The following is a 24,076-nucleotide window of genomic DNA, read 5'->3' on the forward strand; positions in this document are numbered from 1 at the left end:
AGCGGAAGAATTCTTCACCACAGGTGTTCTGTTGAAGCAAGTGAACAACACTTCTGTAACCTTGATACCAAAGGTGCCTAATGCTTCTAGTGTGAAAGATTTTCGACCAATTGCATGTTGCTTTGTTGTTTATAAAATAATCTCTAAGATCTTGACTTCTAGACTGCAAGGTGTGATTGGTAGTGTGGTGAATTGTGCTCAAGCTGGGTTTATTCCTGGCAGAAATATTTCTGATAATATTTTACTGGCTTGTGAGCTAGTTAAGTGTTACTCTAGGAACCATGTTTCTCCAAGATGCATGATTAAGGTGGATCTCAAGAAAGCTAATGACTCCATTGAGTGGCCTTTTTTGCAAGCTATGCTGTGTGAACTGGGATTTCCCTCAAGGTTCATAGGTTGGATCATGCAATGCCTCAAAACTGTCTCTTATTCTATTTTGGTCAATGGTGTTCCCACTACTCCCATCCCTGCAAAAAAAGGCTTAAGACAAGGAGATCCCATTTCTCCTTATCTGTTTGCCATTGGGATGGAGTATCTGTCAAGGTGCCTTGCAACTCTGAGTTCTGATTCTAAATTCAAGTTTCATCCCAGGTGCAAGAAGGTGGATCTCACTCACATGATGTTTGCAGATGATTTGCTGATGTTTGCTAGGGGTGACTTGAATTCCGTTACTTCTATCTTCTCAGCTTTTAGTAGATTCTCTGCTGCCTCTGGTCTTCAAGCAAATCTTCAGAAAAGTGAGGTGTACATTGCTGGTGTGGCTACAGATGTTGCTGATTAGATTGTTGAGTCTTTAGGCATCATCAAAGGAAGCTTCCCTGTGAAATATCTAGGGGTGCCTTTAACTACAAGAAAACTAAGTTACACTGAATGCAAGCCTCTTATTGAAAAAACAGTAGCAAGAATTAAGAGCTGGTCAGCTAGAATGCTTTCTTATGCTGGTAGACTTCAACTGATTAAGTCAGTTCTCTTTGGTATTCAGTTGTATTGGTGTCAGATCTTTGTGCTCCCAAAGAAAGTTATGAAAGAAGTCCACAGAATTTGTAGAAGCTTTCTGTGGACTGGTTCTGAAGGTGGGTCAAGGAAAGCACCTGTTTCTTGGGTACAGATGTGTCTTCCTAAGAGCAATGGAGGGTGGAATTTGAAGGATCTTACAGTTTGGAACAAAGCAGCTGTCATGAAGCACTGTTGGGCTTTGTCTATGAAACAAGATAGGTTGTGGGTTAGGTGGATCCACACGTATTATGTTAAAAATAAAGATTTCTGGCCTATGCCAATTCCTAGTGGGCTTACTTGGTCACTAAGGAAAATCTGGCAGTGCAGAGATGACTTTATTCAAAGTGGTGGAGCAGATCAATTTGTGAAGGCTGGGAAATTCAGAATTCAAAGATTGTACAGATATCTGCATGTGAGTGGTGATCAAGTTGAATGGAGAAGAATTATCTGCAATAGTAGAGCTAGACCCAAAAGTACTTTCATAGTCTGGCTTGCTGTGCAGAACAGATTAGCTACCAAAGATAGGCTTATCAGTTGGAATTTGCCTATCCAGAGCAGTTGTGGGCTGTGTCAGGTGCATGATGAAACACTGTGCCATCTCTTTTTTGAATGTAGTTATGCCAAGCAAATTTGGACAGCAGTGTTGCAGGAAATTGGTATAGCTATGGGTTGCCTTTCTTCGCAGGAGGAACTTAGATGGATTGCTAAGAAAAGTAGAAGTACCAGATTAAGTCATATTAAATGTAGTGTTGCTTTCATTGAAACTGTGTATGCAGTCTGGATTCAGAGGAATTCCAAGTTGTTTAGTGATAAACTGGAGCCTGTTCCAGTTGTGGTTAGACAGATTTTATTCTGTGTTTGCTGGTAGAGTTCAGTAAGGCTTTGACTGCCTTCTGAGTTGGTTGGGGCTGTGTTGCTTTGTTGTTTGGTTTGCCTGTAATATCTCAATTTTGGTAATGAATACAATATCTATTTGCCAAAAATATATATATATATATATATATATATATATATATATATATATATATATATATATATATATATATATATATATATATATATATTACCATACTAACTATTCTAAATAGATGTTGCTAAAGTGTATATAAAAAATCAAGACATTATATTGTGTTGGTCCCTCACAATCTAGCTTTACAACAAGTTGTGATCTATTACATCCTATTACATATCGTTAAATTATATAAGAGGGTGAATATAAATATAAATCAAGTTGAGACTTCTTGTGACCCGTTGTACTCAAACCATTTACAACCATTGACATGTGAGCAATTCAAACCGATTCATTTACAACCGCAACTCATTTAACCCGACCTGAATTGGTTGTAAATTTATTCAAACATTCTATCTTTGCTAAACTCAAACACAAAAGCCTAATCACAATCCTTTGCAACACTTTTAGTCGTCGCCACATTAGTAGAAAAATTGTCAAGTGCTTGGGTGAAAATGCCCACAAGTGCTAATAATTTGGCCCAAAGCACATGGAGCCCAAGCACTTGGCAAGTTTTGGGTTCAAATTTAAGCACTTGATTATCAAATGCTTGGGTTTTGAGGAAAAAAACCCCAAACACTTGATTTGTCAAGTGCTTTGGTTTTGAGGAAAACCCCGAGCACTTCTATCTGGGGAAAACAATATTTTTAATTTTTTTTAAAGCTCTAATGATCAATAAAGAATACAATATAGATAAATGTGGTGTTTCTGATTAAAAGTATGTTCGCAATACAAATGAGAAAATTTATATCTCAACTCAAAATTCACTTGTATACAAGTCCCAAAAGTAATACTAAAAAGTAATCAACTTTACTGAACAGTGGCCTTGAACTTTAACAAGCTGCTGGAAGGACCAGAAACATCCAGAGAGGAGGATCTCGAATCATCAAAATCTCATGCGGAAGTTGGTGGGGTTAGTGGGCTTCCCTTTGCAACGTCGATATCTCGCATACCATACCTAAAAGCCAGAATTTCAAACAAGAATAAGCAACTAGCATGGAGAAGAGACTCAAGGGAAATGCAGCAGGACGCATCAAAACAGGAAAGCATACCATGACACAATACAAGAGGCAAATTCACAATTCAATAGACTGAAAATGCAAAGGGATCATAATTTCTATGAACATCAAACTTTGTAATGCATCAGCTTTCGCTTACATGAACTCAATACAAAAACTTATTTTTTGTGGTGTCAAGGTTAACAAGCCTTGTTCAGTCACCTATATATGGTGTCAAGGTTAAAAGTATAAGCACATAAACAATGAAAGCTACAACAGCAACAAACCAGCAGGTGCAACCATAAGGCACCAGTTTGTAATTCATATTCAGAATACATTGACAGAGTTGTGGAAAATACTCATAATAAACTTGAAATCCAGATCCGTTTTCAGAATTTAAATTAGGGTAGTGAGACCAACAAATTATTGCAGGTCAGACACAACCTATAAACTGTGTGTGTGTGTGGGGGGGGGGGGGGGGGGGGGGGGGTGGACAAACCTCTTACAGCTGTTCCTTAACTCCAAATTATCCAAAACCTTGGCTACTTAATTTTAGACTTATGATCTGAATCATAGTTTAAATAAAGTTAACCACATAGCTGCACTAGTAACCTCTACAGCCCATATCTGATCTATCAGGCCTTGCAACCCCTGTCTTTAGAGTTCAGACCCATCAGCCCCTAACCTGCAGTGTTCTGTTCAGTTCTGTAATGTTAAACTGAACACTGCACCAGCAAAATTACCTCAACTGAGAGCTAATAAAAGTCCTCCACACAATGTCAGATCCATAACAGTTTAGCAAGAGACTATTACGATGAAGATCTGATAATTATAACACCCAACGTGAGTAGAAGCTAGATATGATCCATTAAAAATAACAATCTGATTACACTAAGTGAAAATAAAGGTGTCATAAACCTTATTGTAGATTGAAAATGATAGACAATGTGATTACAATAACTATAAGCTACGAAGCCAGATCATCAAATAAACCAGAAAGTACCTTCTTTAATCACAATACAAATTCACGTACTGAGTTATCTCCACGATGAATGCTTCCATCTATTCAGTTGCAGCCTTGTCTTCTTTTATTTCCTTATGAAGAACACTATGTCTATAAGCACAACCAGCAAATGTCCTAAAGTATATTCTTTGGGATATAGCAACCTCGATCACCCCTAAAAAAATAATCTTAAAATAGCATATTACTATGAGTTATATAAGTGCATTTGACACAATAGTGAACATGAAAGTTATTTGAATAGGATTAAATACTCGAGTGGTGCGTACCATTTTTCTAGGATTCTACTACCAAACGCTGAATTTGCTATAGCAATTTTCAATAACGCCCTTTGCACAATGTTGCTCTAGAACAACAAGAAAGCTTAGGTGGTTAAGAAAATAAGACAAGTATAACCAGCTCAGACATGCAGGGCCACAAGCTAGGGTACTGTTCAATAGCTCTGTCTTAACAACAACATAAAACACCAATCCAAATCCTTATTCTTTTAGCAATAAAACTCAAACAAGGCTCCAACAATGACGAGATCAAGAAATAGAAAAAAAAAATATGCACTAACTCCAACTAATGTCTCCGATGTGTATAATGATAAAGTGATCATGATTTCTCCATATCTAAGACCAACAATAAGATCATAACAACCAAATGTGTTCTGTTTTATTCTCAGCACAGTTCCCATCATAACAATCACTTGTGTTTTCAATCTCAGCATGATTGCCATTGCATTTTCAAAAGAGAACTGAGTCTAATAATGTCATAGTGTCTGGCCACAAAATAAAATTGAAAGAACTTTTTACACTATCTATTTAAAAACACTGGACAAATATATTGTCTTGAGTATGAATAAACTAATGAAACATAATTAAACAAATCAGGAACCAATTTAAATCAACTACTGGTGTAAAGATTTGCATATCAAACAGATATATATAGAAACTTAATCAAACAGACAAAGATATAGACAAGAGGAAATTAGAAAGACTCAATTATAACAGTATATCATCACATCATCAAAAACACAATAAAACCCTGAAAATAGTATCACATAAAAAAAAACTAAAAAATCAACACCTTAAAAAAGAGATTTCACCTGTAATACGAACAAGGTTTCTCTCCCGGACAAATTAGTGAAATGCTTAAATTTCAATAAATATCAAATAGAACGCACTAAGATATAAATGAATCATAGATCATGTAAAGTTTGGTGTAAAGGCATTATCTCAACAGATCGCAACATTAAACAAAACAAAATGATCGATTGAAGTAACCAACAATTCAATCCGATTGATAAACAAGCAACAACCAAATTCATAAATCAAACCGATCAATTAAAAAACCGAAATTTTAATCAAAATGTGGAAAATAGAAGTAAGAATTAAGAATAATTAGAACATAAAATTACCTGAGATTTATCGGGGATCGAAGAGAAAGAAAGTGACAGGTCGAGAGTAGTCAGTGACCATACTAATTAAGCGCTTCAAAGAGACAGAGTAATCCTCCATGAATGGCTGCTTCAAAACCCTAAGATCGAGAAAATGAGAAGAGATCAGTCAGTCAACAACCAAAATCACTTACGCATCAAATGAAAAGATCTCAAAAATTTTAGGCGCAAATGAAATTTTCAGTCTCTCACCTCTCAATTGTCACTGGCGCTTAAATCAAATATTTTCATGAGGGAGGGGAAGGGATCAGGTTTGGGAAAACGCACGATTCACAAATATGATTCTGCTTTAGCTCATTAGCTGTCGTTTTTTGGTTTTAAAAATTAAAATTTTACTTCATATAAGATAAGTGCTTATAATTAGCGGTGAGCTAAATAAGTGAGTGTTCGAGTTTGAAATCGAAATCGAAATCGTTTAGGATTGAATTGGGAGTTCGGTCTTTTGAATTATTTACCTCCAAGTAGTATTTTATGATTCAATCAAATCACTCATGAACCCTTAATTCATGTTGAAACCCTATCAATCCCGTGTACATACATAATTGAATCCAAAAATCAGCAAGCAGCTGTGTAAATCAAACAAGTATTCAAAAATTTAGGAGAAAATCTATCAATTGAAAGAATAATTTTGGTAAATTAAACAAGTATTCAAAAATTTATCTATTGAAAATTTATCAATTGAGAGGAAGAGTCTCATTAGATCTTATCAGGAATAGGATCTGCCTTACAGTTGCTAAAGGGAGGCATGTTAAGAGCCCCCAGTAGACTTGGTGCTAAGTCTGATCATAATAATTCAAATTTCAATTGCAAAAAACTAATAAAATTGAGGATTGCTACTGTCGACCCTTTGCCAAGAGAGGAAATGAGGCGGCTGAAGTGGCGGTGACCTGACAGCATTCTAAATCAAAAATCAAGCAAAAACCTACAAAGTTTGAAATTCAAATCGGCCAGATCAACAAATTGCTTCAGATTCTAACTAAACCTTCAAAATTAACAAAAACTAGAAACAATTGAAGCATGAAACTATGCATCTTCAGAAAAAAAAAAAAAATATCAACAACTTCAATTTTCTCAAAGTGCGATAATAGATCTTACTCAATCTAAAACAAAAATCAAACTTCTAAAAATCAACAACTTCAATTTCTCAAAGTGCGATAACAGATCTTACTCAATCTAAAACAAAAAGCAAACTTCTGAAATTGGAAATCGACTAACCTGCTCGTCGAAACGAGGTCCCGATGGAAGAAGACGGAGATTCGAAGAGGTCGCCATAAGAGTGGTGAGAGGAGGAGAATAGAGACTAAAAGTGGAGTGAAAGGGGAGAGAGGTTTTGATGTTTAATGTATTTTGCCGCCTTTTTCCGCTGGTTTCATTTTCAAGTTCCCTCCAAAGTGATTTTTTTCATTTTTGAAAACCCGCCATGGAATTGTTGTGAAGCGAGGAAGACGGTAAATTGAGGTGAGTTTTGTTGTTTTGAGTATTAAGAAGTAACAGGGGGGTGTTCGACGAAATTTTTGTACATGAAGTATAACTTTCTTAGTGATCGAGTCAAAATTTTATCTAGCTTTTTATTCACCAATAATAAATAATTTTTTTTTTCATTTTTTATTTGCAATACAAACGTGCTTGTCAAAGTTGAAATAAGTTGAACAATTAGTATCTTTAATTATCGATAATTAAAGTTATAACGGAAAATATACGTTAAAACGAACAAGATTTACATGAATATGTTTTTGGTTAAGTAAAAATAAACAAATGTATAGTATGTAAATAATGCAAAAAAGTAAATGTGCATCCTCTTGCGTAGGAGAGTGAGAGCTTTATATTTTCACCGGAGAACCGGGAAGTTTCAGAGGTGTGATTTTCAAAAAAAATCCGCTTACTAGCCTACTCCAGTTTTGGGGGAAAAAAAGAAATTTAATAATGATTAGTTACCGATAATAATGATTATTTACCAGTATCTCATTAAAATTCAAGAATTAATTAGTTTTAAAATATACAAAATAGTATTCTTAAATATCACTAATATATTTTTTTTAAAAATACTCCATATATCAGTAGTGTTATCATTAAAAAAAATCAATATCAGCAGTAATTAATTTTTAATAATATGGACTTTTTTTAGGTCAAGGATAATACGGAGTTTTACTACATTAGATAAACCTAGGGCTGCAAACGAGCTGAGTCGATTCGAGTTTTACCTTGTTCGAGCTAAACTTGATAAGGATTTTCACTGTCCGAGCTTGTCTCGAGCTTAACCTAGCTTTGAAAATTGTTGTTTGAGATTTGTTCGCTAAGCATCAAGATGCATGTCTCAAGCTCGGCTCGAGCTTGCCCGTTTAGAGCTACACGAGCTTTATTCGTGCTTAATAAACGAGCTTTAACTGAGCTTGTTCGCGAGTTGTTAGCGAACGTATCCCCTCATTTTAGCCCAAGATAAACCTTGAGGTTTTCAACTCAATTTTTTTTATTATAAATCAGAAAACTCATAATATGAAACGTATTAACATGAAATATTATATTAATATTAAATTAACAAAAAAACTGGATAAAAAGATAAAAAATTTACCAACTTTTTACCAGTCTAACGAGAGGTCCAACATCCATTAAATTAACAAATATGTTTGTTAATGCATGTTCTACGCACATTCCGTCCAAATTGGATGTGAACTTGACAAATCGGTTATGTTCTTAACGTGCTTTGGACAATTTTGTTATGATCTAAACGTGATGTGGATACTTAAGTTTTTGATCTGGACGTGATATGGACATATGAGTCCTATTATGGACATAATCTGGATAAATTGGTTTAACTTGGACATATCGGTTATGATCTTGACATGATATGGACATGCCGATTTTGATCAAGGCAAGATCTCGACATATTAGTTATGATATATAGATATTGGTCTAATCTGGACATATATGGATAGATCATTCCTAATATGGAAATATTGGTTTTCATATAGACATGATATGCTAGTAGTTTTTTATCAGGATATGATGTCGCCATGTCGGTTTCAATTTGGACATTAGGTAAACAGATCAGATCAACAAGATCCAAACATTGATATGATACGGATACAATCCAAACAAAGTTTTTTTGATTTGGACATGATCTAAGCAGCTCAGAACTTATCTAGACATCATATGAGAAGACTAGAAAGATCGGTTCTGATTTATACGGAGTGCGTGATTTGGACATATCGGTTATGATTTGGAGAGATAGGTTATGATCTGGAGAAATCGGATATGATTTAGACATATTGGTTATGATATGGACATACTGGCTCTGATCTGGACATACACGATTTGGGTAGATCGATTCTAAATTCGATAGATCGTTTATGATCTGGACATGATTTTATCAGATCGATAGACATGATATGTACATATCAGTTCTTATATGGACATGATCTGGACATGATTTGGACATATCAATTGTTATCTAGGCATGATTTGGACATATCGGTTCTAATTTGTACATGATTTGTATTTTTTTCTTGATTTATACATGAGCTGTACAATATAAGTTATGATTTTTACATGATCTGCACAGATCCGATTCACATATGTATAGACGGGTTTACATTTGATTTAAACTTATTATTTATTACCTGATTTGACCTAATCTGAAATAAGTAATAAGGTGAACTAAATAGTGTCATATACTCTTGTATCACTATTATATGTTATAATCATATATTATTATATTCTTATAGTCTTATACGATTATAAATACATACAATCCTAACTAATACCTAAATAATTTAATATAGTACAATGAAATTATTAATAAAATACGATTGATTTTAAAAATTGAACCACTTAATAAAATACGGAGAGATTAATCCATAATTTGAAGAATAAAATTACCCACCCATATTTTGCCTAACCCATATTCATCATCAAGCCCTCAAGAAAATTTGAGGGATGTTTTATTTTTTCATTTGCATTTGAAAAAAAACATGCTCATCCTCTAATATTTAGAGCCGCCTATGTCAAAAAGTAGAGCCCGTACTTATCTAGTTCTCTCTGGTTCTCCATGACGCCTCGCGCACCACAACCTACGCCAACTCCACCACCGCTGCCCTCCATTGCTTTCGCCTGAGTTTCTCGCCGACGTCTCTCCTCTCCTTCGGTTGTTGTGACGCCCCTTTCTCTCCTCTCCTTTCCTCTCCTCTCCTTCGCTGCTGGTTCCGCTGCTCTTTTCTCTCATCTAGAACTGATCGTTCTCAGCAATAGTGGGTACTTTTACTCCTCAAATTTATTAATTTCTCAAAATTTCTTGTTTTGAGCTTCAATGATTTTAAATTATTAAAACTTTAGGGTTTTGTTTTGTTGTTCCGGTTAAATTTACTTCGGTTAATTTTGATTTTCTGGTTTGTATGCATAAACTCTAATTTCGTCCAAGGTCATTTAATTCCATGAAAATTGACGATTGTTTCCCAATTTTCCATTGTTCTCTATAATTTGTGCTTAAACTTGATTCACGTCGTTTCTTCGTTGGGTACGGTACTTTTTTTCCCAACTAAGTCTATTAAGGAATTTCTTTTGGAAATTCGTTGTGTATGTTTGATTGATTTTGTTCCTAGGTTGCGGAGTCATGAAGATGCGTCATTGGAGCTAAGTTTGGCTGAAGATTCATCAATTACTTTGAATTGACAGCCAGGGAATGTTCCTCTTAATTTGGTATTATCATTTCATTTATTATGCTCTTATGTTGATTTAGCAGTTAATTGGGATTTTGTTATCTGAAATCTAAGGTTATATGATTCTCTTTTATTTTATTATTAGTTACAATCTTTTTCATTGGTATTGGATTTGATAGTTGATGGACATAATGCGGAATTATAGACTCTATCTTTGTAAGAACATCAGGATGTCTACATCTTACCATCCAAAAGAATGCTCTAATACCACCCTCACCTCGTAGCCTGACCTGTAGCTTGTTTGGCAAATGCAAACTCATTTTTAAAAAAATAACACTTTGGCATATGTGAGGGGAGCTCCCCTCCCTAATTTCTGTAATTAGCATTATATTGAAGTGATATACTCAGTACATAAACTATAAGATACAAAACTGACCTCCACTACTCTGCTTTTGTTCAGCATCGTATACTTCCGCTTATCTGAACAAGAGGCAGTGAATGGGTTGGTTTAGGGATCGTGGTGTACTTGATTGAGTATATGATGGTTGGTTTTTCTTCCTTGTGAGTAATTATGGATGATTGATGTACGTTGGTTGGGGTTGATTGCGCCACGAAGATAGAAGCATATCTGAAACCGGATTGGTATTCTTTTCCCTCAATTGCTAACCTTACTGTCATTCCTTCTGATTCGTGAATCTCCTCTCCTTCCCTCTCTTTTGCACTTCAAAATTTTAAGAATTATGTGTTTCTCTTTACAGTGTACGACCTATTTTTTAGTGATTATTTTACATTTCCTCATGTTTGCAATTTATTTTCTTTGAAGAATTTGTTGGTTCTTGCTTATAATTTCTCATTCCTTCTCAGTCACTAGTAGAAACACCTCAAAAGCTTTCAAACATGTGCCCTGGTCTTTCTAGAACTGAGCATTTATTTAATACATGAAAAGTTGATTTTTTTTTTATAATAAAAAACTGAACTGCAGATGCCCTGGTCATGTGTAAAACATGAACATTTTACTTATAATATGCTCCGTTTTTTAGTTGACTGCAACATTTGCCGAGTCCCCTTCTCGAGAGAGAAGGAAAAATTTGTATTCGGGTATTTCATGTTTGGATTCATATCAGATTTCTAGGATAACCATAATTGTGCTATGAAATTTTAATACATTTCAATCTAGTTTGAATATGATCTTTCTAGTTTGAGTTTAAGATAGGTCATATGTCTTATGCAGTGATACTTTATTGGATTGGAGATTCTCATGTGTCTTGTGCAATATATTGCTGCTGCCTTATTTCATAGAGTTACAATTGTTTTATTTGATCAGAATTAAGCACTCAACACAATTTATTTAATATATGTATTACATATAACTACATAGATATTATTCTCTAATCAGTTACACATAATCAATGTATGTAGTATAAATCTATGACGAAAACAAATAATTAGGTACTTTAGAAGTCAATAGTATAAGTGATAAGAGTAGTGCATAATTTCATATAACCTGATATAGCCTCATGTTGTTAGTTTTAACTCTAGCACAAGGATTTTTGATGCTCAACGCTCTAGAGTAGGTTCTGGTTGCTGAACCTTAGCAATTTAGCAGCAACACAAGCTTGCAAGTGTAGCATATTGATCTACTCATTTTGGTGGCACTTAAAAAATCTTAATTTCAGATCATGCTTGTGCTTTCCACTTAATGCAGGACATTGCTCAAAGACTTCTGCCTCGATGCTGATACGACGCTTGCCACTTTAAGACATACCAAGGTTGTTTTACCTTGTTTTTAAATAACATGATATGGCTTATCTATCTGACATATCTCATTCTCACCCTATTTTTTGAAATCGCTTGTCTAAATAGTACTCTCTATATGATCTTCAGGATAAGAGTTGTTGTATTGTGTTAAACACTGATAGTGGTTGTTGTCGCTGCTGATTCGTTGGTTATGCTGTTACGGCTGATGTCCTGCCGTCACGCTGCTTCTGTCCTGCTGTCACGCTGCTTCTGTCCTGCTGCCCTGCTGCTGTCTTGCTACTGCTGTCCTGCTGTCTTGCTACTGTTCTGCTTATTTTGTTGGTCTGTCGTTTGGCTGTTATTCTGTTTTGTTAACTTGTTTTGACTTCAGTAATTTTGTTTATGCAGCAATCTAGTGAAATCTAACCATGCACTAAAGCTGTCAGTAGTGATAGAAATATCCAAATATACCAATCAGGCATATTGTTACTTTTAGGCTTGCGGGTTGTTGCAAGCCCTAGGGTGTATTTTTTGGTTGAGATTGAACAACAATTGGTTCTCTTTTGGTTAATAATATTACTTGGAGTTGATATCTTTGATTCCTATGAAATTTGGTGTTTTACTTTTGTTAATTTATCATGGTTATTTTTTATAGGTGATCGACTGCAAATGTGTGAAATAAATATGCTAGCTTTATTTTTGGTGCCTCTAAATATCTTTATGACAATATCAAATTGCATCTGAATATGAAATAACTTTTTATGCTGCCTCTAATTATATTTCGAGGCAAATTCATATGGCTGACCCTAACTTTTTATATTGCCTCTAATTATATTTTGTAGCAAAATATATCGTTGCCCCTAAATATATAACAACTTTAGAATCAACTTTTAATATCGCCTCTAAATATATTTTGATGCAAGAATATATGTTAGCCTCTAATTATATTTTGTGACAAGAATATACGGATGCCTCTAATTATATTTTGAGGCAATAATATGTGGTTGCCTCTAATTATATTTTGAGGCAAAGATATATAGTTGCCTCTAATTATATTTTGAGGCAAGTATATACGGTTGCCTTTAATTATATTTCGAGGCAATAATATTGGTTGCCTCTAATTATATTTAGAGGCAAAGATATATGGTTACCTCTAAATGTATGGGCTTTTAGAAGAAACACATTATATTGCCTCAAAAAGGGGCCTTTAGAGGCAACCACTAATTAGCGACGGAGTTATTAGAGGCATCCACATTTTTGCATCGAAAACTCATTAGAGGATACATCACTGTTTTTAGAGGCAATAATGTCTTGCCTTTGTAAGCGATTTTCTTGTAGTGATAAAGCAATTAATTAGATTAGCATTCTCTCTCGAATCGATACTAATCATAGACTTAGAATTAACGGGCTCTCACTACGTATTAATCCTAATTCCACCTATTGACACAAGCCTAAATATCAAATTACATCTCTCAAATCTTAACTTCATATTGCATGACTATCACAATTAAACCTGTGCAAATCTAATTGCATAGTGAAATAAACCAATCAATAGGAATCAATCACAATACCAAAATCAACAATATTCAATCATCCCTTCATAATTATTCATGGATCCCCAAACCCTAGAAATTAGACTACTCACACATATTACCAATAAGCAAAGTAATTAATATGATTGAAAACATGACTAAAGCAAATAATAAAGCAAAATAGAGATCAATACCTAAATGAAGAACGGAAGGATGAACGAAAAATTAAAGCTTTGATTGAAATTAAAACTAAGTGTTTGGAATAATTTAGAGAGAACACTAAGCTTAAACAAAATAAAACTAAGTGCTAATACTAGAATGAAAGATGTCTACTAAAAATAAAAGGGCTAGTATTTATAGTTTGCCCAAAATACAAGCCAAAAAACGGAAAGAAAACACGCGCATAAGCAGTAGGGGTTGGCGTCGCCCGGTCGGGCAGCGCTTCGCCCGATCGGGCGAACTGCTCGATAGTCGGCCCGATCGGGCCGAATTCCGCCCGATCGGGCGGTTGCGAAAAGCTCAACTCATAGCCCAGATTGACGTCCCGATCCAGACCGGGTTAAGCCCGCCCGATCGGGCGCGTATTGAAGACTTCAAATCCTTTTGTTTTCGCCCGGTCTTCTCATTTCGCCCTCAGCTCAAAGGGCGATTTGCAAAAGTCATGATCCTTCATATCACCGAGTCTAACTACCGGGGCTCAACCGTAAGCATCTAAGGCTCACGAAAGTCGACGATACTGGTCCCGAACTTTCTCGGGCTCATGTAGTGGCCTAAATCATCATGAAACGGGTCTAAAAAGACCAATTTCTCACCAATTAATCCTGAAACTCAAGGCATACTCAATAACACATATTAGTACTAAAAACGGCTCCTAAGAGCTCATTTGATGCATAAAAGTACTAAGGGACGGGGGTAAAACTCTATATAAAACACACTTATCAAACTCCCCTAAGCTAGATCCTTGCTTGTCCCTAAGCAAGGAAATCATCGATGAATACAAGATCAACATCACCCCTAACATATTTCAAAACGAAAGACATAATTCAAGGCAAAATTCAACGAGCATGCACCAATGTCAACCAATCAAATCCACCCAACCACAAATCCTCCCTAACAATCGTCACGCAAAGCGAACCACAAGTGCACAATGGAATTCAAGACTAGTGCTCACACACTCGTCACTCATTTATGTGGCGGGTAAAAGATGTACCCGTTCGCTCTCCTCCGAACATATAAGTGAACAATGCCCTCCCAAACTCACAACACTCCTGTGTTTAGAAAAGCATACACTCAACCTAGTAGTCATGTCATGTCATAACTTGCATTGATAAACAACTACTTTCAAATTAATACGACTCTATGCACAAAGGTCGGAAGGTCTTCAAAGCTAGTAATGATAGGCTTAGGTAAGGTGCGGTAAATTTGGGTAAAATGTGAGCTTAAAGTCTTGGCTTTGGGGAGCATAAATCCTAGATATAACCATGATCAACCAAAATAATGACCACAACTCTCCCACTCAATACATGACAAAACAACAAATAACCCACACCATACATTCTTGCCTTTTTTACAATTGTATCCAACCACCCATGAGGATATGAACTTACAAAATTTGAGTGAAACAATACTTTGAAATTTTTCTGAGAGTAACAGATTTTTCTCTTTTTTTTTTTTCTTTTTCAATCTCTTTTTTTTTTTCTTTCTTGTAGAAACCTTCGCATTTTCTATTCTTCTCATCTCTTTCATTTTTCAACTCATTTTTTTTCTTTTTCAACAAAATCATGATAAGAAGAACTCCCTTTTTTCAATACTCAATATGCTCAAAATGTACCACACTACAACTCCCTCACCTCACTACTATTAGCTCCCCCAAGCTAGGCTTGGGACTAGTAACCAATGGGGCTTTCACGGGCTTGTAATATGGTTAGACACCGAATAAAGGGCACAAGCACAACATGGGTAGAAAAAGAGGGAACAAATGTATCTAATTTCATCTGAAGTCTACCTAAATAGAAAAATGCCTTCGTCCTCCTCAATGTGCATGTATATGAGTCACAAAACATTACTAATAGTTGCGAACCAATACTCAAAATCAACGAATCACCAGGAAACTATCACACATTCCTAACCAAGTCAACTAGCCAAGCACCAAGTCCACAAATAGTTAGTCAGAGTTGACTCATGTTATGGCATCAAAGTAATCGAATATCAAATCATGGCTAACACATCCACATTGCTCGTCATCAAATACCAAGAATCAAAATAATTTTCAATCAAAGGGGCACAGGGAAGCATGATTTTGCATTCATCGGAACGTGTTTTTGTATATATTTTTTTTCAAAGCGATAAACTAATCTAGAAAACAATAACACACCAAAATAAACACACCAAAAAATGAAAAGAAAACATACCTAATATGTACAGGTAAGTGAACACCCCCCCCCAAGCTAAATCAGACAATGTCCTCATTGGCTCAAGAGGTACTATAGGGGGTGTTTTTGGTCGCATCGCAAGTATGCTCTTTCCCTACAAGGGGGCGTTTTTTTTAGAAAACCATCGTATTTTTGTACCTCGAAGGAGTCGCCACCAAACATTGTTTAAAGTTTCGTTTGGAAAGATCGCAAGTGACTCTATTTTGGATAAGGCTTTGAATCCTCGAAACGGATGGGTGAGATCCGGGCACGGGAACGAGATGCTAATTCCGCGAGCTTTAGAAATTTTTCATGTACGTGACATAGAATTTTCGAAAATATACCCTAGATTAGACTATGTGGGTTTGAATTTTAGAGCAAACAGAATCTCTACTTTGTATGGTGGTCACTTTTCTTTAAAGGTTAATTTAAAGGAACCTAAGATCGGTTTCTCCAAGAAATTATCTTTGTTAAGCGTGATGTAACCTTGTATTTGGTTGTATTTAGCATGTATGGTGATGAAAGCAATAAAGCAAATAAAGCAATATCACAATAGTAAATAAAGTGCGAAATTAGTAAATACAAGACCCCCTAGAGATGGACTAGGGAGTAGGTCGACATTGCCTAGAAGGACTAAGCAAGTAAAGATGCAGAATTGAAAGTGCGGTATTGAAATTGCGGAATTGAAAGTGCGATATTGAAATTGCCGAATTGAAAGTGCGATATTGAAATTGCGGAATTGAAAGGTGCGGTATTGAAAGGTGCATAATTGAAATTGCAATATTGAAAAGTGCATAATTGAAACTTGTACTTGGGCACATGAGATTCGAACGCCAAACGGCTCCTTAAAAATAAGTGCGCCCGACACGAATTCAAAGCCAAAAATATCAACTTGGGAGAAGTTGCTCATCCCAAAGTATCCTAGATTTTGCATATAGAACTTGAACTTGAAAGTTTGAATCTTGAAATATTGAACTTGAAATACTTGAACTTGAACTTGAAATATTGAACTTGTGCTTGAAATATTGAAACTTAAGAGACTTGAATCTCAAAGATGGGGCCTTTTAATGTTGAAAAGTTTAGATCTTTGATGTGCTCTTACTTTGAAAGGATCCTAGTTTAGGGAAGTAGTCATGAGCAACCCTAAACATTGTGGGATCTTGAAATTTGAAAACTTGAACTTGTATATAGAAAAATGGAGTCTTGAATCTCAAAAGACTAAACCTTTAAAAGTTAAAAAGGTGTCATCTTTGATTACTCCATGTTTGAAAGTGATTCTAGTTCAAAGAAGTGATTGCAAACAACTTTGAACATCCTTGAATCTTGAAAGTTTGCATTTTTGAATTTTGAAAAGTTTGGATTTTGAAAAGATGTATGATTGTTGCAAGTGACATTTTTAGTAATAAAAATGTCAACTTGCTAATCATTTTTGAAGTAGGAAAATCAAATAAACATGATTGAATATGGTGGGATTCGGAATTACCTATTTAGGTTTAGGCAAGAATTCATTTTAGAGCTCCCAATTGCTTAGAATTTTGAAGTTTGTATGTGTTTTCTGAAGGATTTTGATTTGTATTTTGAGGCATAATTTTAGTATTACGACGTTGTATTTGAAATCTGCCTCCCATAATGCTGGGATTAGGGGGTTTTTATATGAAAAATGGCCGCAAAACACCAGCCATCGCCAGCGCAACACGCAGCTGGCAGCGCTGGGAGCTGGTGACGTGTCAACCGCCAAAAAGGACGGAAAGATGCCGTCCTTGATTTGTCTTGTATGGGGGTACCTTCGTACGAATAGTACGATGCTTGGCGTGTAGTGTTTTCTTGGAGGTTAAGGCTTGATTTTGCGTCTAAAAACAAGCCGTTTCGGGTTTTGAACTTTGGTTTTACGGGACGAGGCCCGGCTTACTCGGTTTTGTGGGTCGGCGCCCGAATTTGACTTGCCTTACATGATTTTGAGTGGAAAAGGCCTAGTAAAACCAATGGAATGGTCTACTAGATGATATTGTACTTGGATTTTGAAATTTGTTTTTGAAAATTATATTTGGTACCGAGTTCCGGAAGGGGAACGACCTCGGGAATTGGATTTTGGATCTTGTATTTTGGAGATGTTCTTAGCAATTGGGATTTCCGCATGGAGTTGTTCCAACCGCCTAGTAAGGATAATGGTATCGTCATAATCCCAGAGGGGAGACACAAAATAGGTGTCTACAGAAGCCCCCACTTTGACTGAGCGTTCGGTTAGAAAAGCGCAAGTCAAAGTATTTCGAAAGGGACGGAGAATGATCAAGATGTTCTGCAATCAAGACCACTCTTTGTACGCCGGTACCTGCACAAAACAGGCGTTAGAAAAAAGATAGAGTCTACCTCCGTTTGGTTATGACGACTCCGATCCGTATCTGTACTTGTGCTCTTCCGCCTTTGTTTTTGGGACGGAGCTTGGCATCGAAAATTTTATATCCTTGAATTTTGAACCTTGAATTTTGAATCTTGAATTTTTGAATATTGAATTTTTGAATTTTGAATTTTTGAATTTTGAATGCCCGGAGTTGATCCGTTAGCGATGTGCTTTGCAGGGGATAAGGGCTTTTTACTGGCCCTTAAGATTTTGAAATTTCGGCTGACTTTCCTGGAGCTTGGGTCCGTTGGGAGTCGAACGCCTGAGTCATTGTATTTTTTGGACTTTGTATTCTTGAAATATTCATCTATTTGTACTTGGAGATACAGGTGTATACCCTCATTTTCGATGGATGGCCTGATGCGACGTTTGATGCTTGGTGCGGAAGACCGTAGCAGTAAAGGACGTGCAATCAGCACGAGAGACCGCGCGCGACCGAATCTGCGCATGCAGCAGGCAGCGCTGGGCGCTGGGCTCCGCGTCCGATGCAGGGCTGTACTATAAAAGCACCCCTTGCCGTGCCATTTTGAGGCACATTTCCTTGAATCTCTTTGCCCATCTCTCTCAAAGGTCTATTAAGCTATTCCCTTGGTCTTGTTCTTGCCATGTCCATGTAAGTATTTTATGTTTTCGCTTATGAAATAACTCTAGGATTGCATGTAGCTTTGATTTTCTCGTACTTTGGAATGATGCTTGTATGCTTAAGCTTCTTGAATCTTGTAGAAAATTGTTTGATAGCCACTCAAACTTGAACTGTTGGAACTTGTAGTTTTGAATTTTTTTTGAAAATTTTCTTGAATGTTGTACCTGGTATTTGTAAATAGTAGTCTCACTGGTGACCTAGCGGAGTCTCAGGTAGAGACTAGGCTAGGATGCCTAGATGTTGTTTTTGTAGAGTTTTGGGAATTTTGGCTTCAACATGGGTAGCTTAGGCGTTGATGTTGAACTTGTATACCTGCTTTGGCGTGGGTAGCCTAGGCGTTGGCGTAGAATTTGTATACCTGCTTCGGCGTGGATAGCCTAGGCGTTGGTGTAGAACTTGTATTTTTGAACTAGAGGTCCCTGGCTGAATTAGCACTGGGGATTTTGAATTTTTGACTTTGTATAGGCTAGTATAGGATAACCCCCAGTTTAGAATTTTGACACTTTGTACTCCACTTGATTTAGTATGCCTCGTCACACTCGGAGAAAGCTCGCCGAATGTTCGTTGGTTCGAGCTGCTGAGGAGGATGCTTCGGATGATGAAGCGGCTGCGATAAATGCGCCGGATGGGGGTATGGTTCCCCGGGGAGCACCTGTTTTTGTTGGTACTGGGTGGAGTCCTTCCGACCTGGTGTTTCGACCGGAGTTTCACTTGTCTCAGCGGCCTCGCGCTGGCTTGGTGAGTGTTGTACTTATGTTTTGAATTTGTATTTTGTACTTGCATAGGTTTTGAGCTGACTCGTTCACCTGTAGGCCGATGGAAAGTCGTTTCGCACTTTCTGGTCCTTGGCGGAGGTTCAGAAGGCCTTTAAAGCCCTTAGTGCTGATGAGGAGGCCATGGAGATCTGGTCACAGACCGGCCTGGCTGATTTCTGGCGTGCCATGGGAGGCACTTTGAGGAGAATGGGGATCAAACCCCGACCGTGGGCTTTGTTGGAGCGGTGGTGGGATACCACCAACACCTTCCACATGGCCTGGGGGGAGATCACCATTACCCCCTTTGAGTTTGCCATGATTACGGGTCTTCCTTTTTCTGAGAGGAATGTGACCTTTGATTCGGAGCTGACGTGGCGCTCGGCCGCTGTGAGGGGGTCGAAAAAGCACGAGGCTAATGCGTGACCTCGTCCCTCGTGGGTGTGACGATTCTTTTTATTCAATCAAGTGTAATTGGATTTCCTGTGAGTTTACACCCAATTGACTAGTAATATAGGAGTCGCCATTCAGTTTTTAACGACAATGAGAAAAACTGACAAAACCCGGTTATCGTTACATAAAGGGAGTGCAATTATGTTTGACCACGACGGCCGTAGGTTCCCTTGTGATCCCTGGTGTGGGGATCTCTCAACATACACCCGCAAGGTAGAGATTGAGGGTTCGGGGGACTGTAACTACCGAGAGGAGTACTTCGCTCGTCGATAACTCCAGAGGCAGGATATCCTTACTAGCTCAGCATAAATAATTGAAGGGACATGCGTTAACTATTAAACTAATCTGAGTTGATTTTAGCAATATGCAACATATAATACTAGTTCGATCGCGATTATCTGATTTAGATTGCATTAAGGGACCTAGCATGATAATCCAATTTCCCAAAAATATTATATTTGTTAGGCGTGATAGAACAATCAGATTTAGTTAGTTTAACAGTTCATAAAAAGGGCGAGGAAAGCAATTATATCATCGAAAAGGGACACATTACGACGCACCCTTGAGAGGTGCGTCATGGTTCTCAGAAAACTAACCACTTTGACTTTGCTATTTCTCCTTTTTATTTAACGAATCTCAATTATGGGACAGGATACGTTCTGTTCGATTTATGGATCGATTGCGACAGAACGCGTGAACAATTTCGCAGCGTGGGGCTTAGGCTAAGGGTTGGAGTCAATACTCAGAATATAATTGTGTTGTGTGTTTCTTTCACGTCGAATTTTGGGGCTGTATTTATAGGGAAGAGTTCGTGGAAAGATAGAATTGCAGAGTTCTAATCCACAAAGAATTAGGAAAAAACACGTACCCAGGTATTTTCAGCGCCCCAGGCCTGGGCGCCGAAGATTTCGGCGCCCAGAGCCAGGCGTTGAAATAGGGTCTGGGCTGTTTTCTTAGTCAGATTCGGATTCCTGAAATCCGTAGTGTTTGAGACTTAATCGAGTCTTTTAGTGCGTATCAATTTCATGACGGAATGCGTCTGGGCCCGTTACGAACTCTAGGCTCGTTAGGATTTTAATTAATACGTAACTCTTATTTCCGAATCATATTAGGAATAGGATTCTCGCAGTTTTCTATCTCATTTAGGATTTATGTCGGAATACAACACCTAATTCTGACAGGTTTCTATCTATTATGACTTGCCACTTTTAGAAGCTACCCTTTACGGCAGTTACTATTTTTAGCAGGTTTCTATAAATAGCAGGTTTCGGGTGAAATGAAAAGGGGAATTGAGATTCGTTATTTTATAGGAGACGCGTTGTCAAGTGGAGATTTATGCTTTCATCATCGAACCTTCCCTTTCGGGAATGGGGACAAAAGTAGGTGTCTACAGTTAGCCCCCACTTTGATTGTGTCTTGGAATAAGACGATGGTCAAAGTATTAGACGGAGTGCGTCACACAAGCCATGGTGTATGTGACCTGTTTTGTGAGGGTCTCACGAGCCCCCGAGTGATAACATTTGACTTAAGGGTCATCACTTGAAATGTCGACATATCCCTCACGTGTCATTGGGATTTATCAACGGATAGTATAGAATACTCCCTCACTTTGTCATTGGAAGTATCTAAAGAGGCGTAGAAACTCTCTCACTTTTTCATTGGGAGTAGCTACAGATATTTTCGAAATCAAAGCTATAAAGTGTAATTGGGCCTGGCCAAGCCCAATCACGAGGTAAAAATGTTTTTAAAGATTCTCATTTTCAGGGCTAGCTAAACGAGAAAACCCCCTTGTTTTTATGGGACGTAAAACGAAGGAAAATCCAGCACATCGCTCTTTTTTTGGAAAAAACGGAAAACCAATCCTTTTAATTTTTGGAAGAGGGAAAACCAGAAAAAGTTATCGCTGCAGCGACTAAGGACCTGCACGGTTAGTGATGCAGACCCCGTCGGCTAAAGATGGCGAGCCTGTCCGCTAAGGGTGGACACCCCGTCCGATAGAAGTGGACGAATCTGTTTTTGAATTTTGAAAATAAGGACCTACGCGGCTTGTGACGTAGACCCTGCCGGCTAAAGACGACGAACCTGTCCGCTAAGGGTGGACACCCCGTCCGATAGAAGTGGACGAATCTATTTTGAAATTTGTTTTGTGTTTTTTTTTTGAAAATAAGGACCTACGTGATTTGCACCGTAGACCCCGCCGGCTGAAGATGGCGAGCCTGTTTCATTTTGTTTTTGAAGACTTCATTTTTGGAAAACTGAGGACCTGCGCGGCTAGTGACGCAGACCCCGCCCGCTAAAGATGGGCGAGCCCTGTCCTCTAAGGGTGGACGCCCCGCTCGTTGGAGGTGAGCGAACCCGAATTCGTCTTTTTGATTTGGGATTAGCGTGCCGCGGTCTTCCCAACTGAAGATGGGCAAGTTCCTATTTCTTTGTTTTTTGTGATTTCTTTTGAGAATTTCTTTTTATCCATTCTTGCAAGAGCGAATTCTTTCGAGGGATGCTCGAATTTAGTTGTAACCTGAACGTGGGCTGACAACGTGTTCAGACGGACCTTTGTCTTGCGACCGTCTGCTTTCGTGATTTTGAGCTAGTCTTTACGGCTCGACTTGGTCTTTGATCAAAGGACCGTGCACAAGTGTCAATGACGACCTTTCCCTGAGGTCGAACCTGTTGTTTTTTTTGAGATATCCAAACATGATATGGTGTAGGGCGCAGTCCGGGAATGTGATTTTGATCGTGCGATCCTTGTTGGAGTCTATTTTTCGCGAGCCCCCAAGCATTGGGGCCCGTCGGCTGTTTTTCGCATCTTGTAATCATGTTTGGGGTCATACTCGTATGTGCGAGCGACCTTTTATAGTAGTGTGCTACTTCAGCGAAGCCGTGGAATGCGACTTTAGTTTTCAGGCGACATCCGGTTTTAGCTTAGCCCGGATTAATCCTTTGACAGACAAACATTTTTTTATTTGGAAAACCAACGACTTAACGACACATATTTTTGGTGTTTCGAGGAATGGCCATGATATTTTATTTGTTTTTGAAAAGTGTACATAAGCATTTTCTGAGACAAGTCTAAGTTTCGACCAAGTTTTTATGTTTATTTTTTGCTTATTTGGGAGCTAAAGGTGCTTTGGGCTTGATCCTACTTGCAATAGGGCCTCGTGTATAGCAACACGGTCTTAAGTCCTTTCCTGTTCCGCGTTTTGTGAAATCTGGGCCTTGGGCTGCATTTTCAGCGCCCAAGGCCAGGCGTTAAACATTTCGGCGCCCAGCCGTGGGCGCTGAAAGTCTTTTCCCGGTGATATTTGACTTTCGGATTTCCTAATACGTTTCCGAATGGGATCAGGATGTCACTGGGTGCGTCCAGCTATTTATAGGGGCTAGATACGTCCCTATTTTCCACCACTCTCAAATTCTTTTCCTCTTTTTTTGCTGTGTTTTAATTACTCATTGCTTTTGCCATGTCGATCCCTATTTTCTCACTCCAACGGACTGTTAGGCGTTGGCTACGGGCCCTTACTCCCACAGAAAAGGCTTTGTTAAAAGAATACCACTTAGAGGCACTTTTAGGCTTACAACAAATTAATATTGATTATAACTTTCTGCATGTTGCCCTAAGGTTTTGGGACTCCGATCATCATGTTTTTGCCTTTCGGGGCAACGAAATATGTCCTTTGCCCGATAAATTTGCTGCAATCCTTGGTTATCCTACTAATGCTACTCCTGTTACTCCCGGCACTATCGAAGAGGGTAAAACAAGCATAAGGGCTTTCCTAGGACTAGATGATAACATGTTTGCTGAAATTGTTGTAGATGACAAGGTTAACTTGGCAAAACTTGTAAAACATCATTTTAGGCCTAGTAAGAATATGACCGAACAGAAATTGAATATCCGAGCCCTTGTATTTTGCTTGTTGAATCATTATTTGCTGTCGAATAACAATGGTGAGTTCGGTGACATAAGGTTGATCCCCTTGATTAGCGAGATGGAAAGTTGCTATTCTATCATGCCGTTGGTTGTTGCCGAGACTTTGCT

The 24,076-nt window shown here is 37.7% G+C and overlaps 2 long non-coding RNA genes across 6 annotated transcripts; one reads left to right on the plus strand and one right to left on the minus strand.

The window, feature by feature from the left end:
* Nucleotides 1–2,649: 2,649 nt before the first annotated feature.
* On the minus strand, nt 2,650–6,987 carry LOC110790530 (uncharacterized). 2 transcript variants are annotated; one of them, XR_002533812.2, is made up of 5 exons: nt 6,681–6,987; nt 5,427–5,545; nt 4,294–4,370; nt 4,007–4,194; nt 2,650–2,963 (listed from the first exon to the last, which is right to left on the minus strand). It is a non-coding gene; the product is annotated as an uncharacterized lncRNA (long non-coding RNA). The 2 variants fall into 2 exon arrangements; XR_008918583.1 differs by having other exon boundaries at nt 4,007–4,370.
* Nucleotides 6,988–9,399: 2,412 nt separating this feature from the next.
* Nucleotides 9,400–12,444, plus strand: LOC110790531 (uncharacterized). Of its 4 annotated transcripts, XR_002533816.2 has the most exons (5): nt 9,403–9,709; nt 10,061–10,157; nt 10,578–10,759; nt 11,823–11,886; nt 12,002–12,444. It is a non-coding gene; the product is annotated as an uncharacterized lncRNA (long non-coding RNA). The 4 variants fall into 4 exon arrangements; XR_008932810.1 differs by having other exon boundaries at nt 9,400–9,709; nt 10,061–10,759; XR_002533815.2 differs by having other exon boundaries at nt 9,405–10,157.
* Nucleotides 12,445–24,076: the final 11,632 nt, after the last annotated feature.

Source organism: Spinacia oleracea, chromosome 4 (genome assembly GCF_020520425.1).
Source record: "Spinacia oleracea cultivar Varoflay chromosome 4, BTI_SOV_V1, whole genome shotgun sequence".
Taxonomy (NCBI): Eukaryota; Viridiplantae; Streptophyta; class Magnoliopsida; order Caryophyllales; family Amaranthaceae; genus Spinacia; species Spinacia oleracea.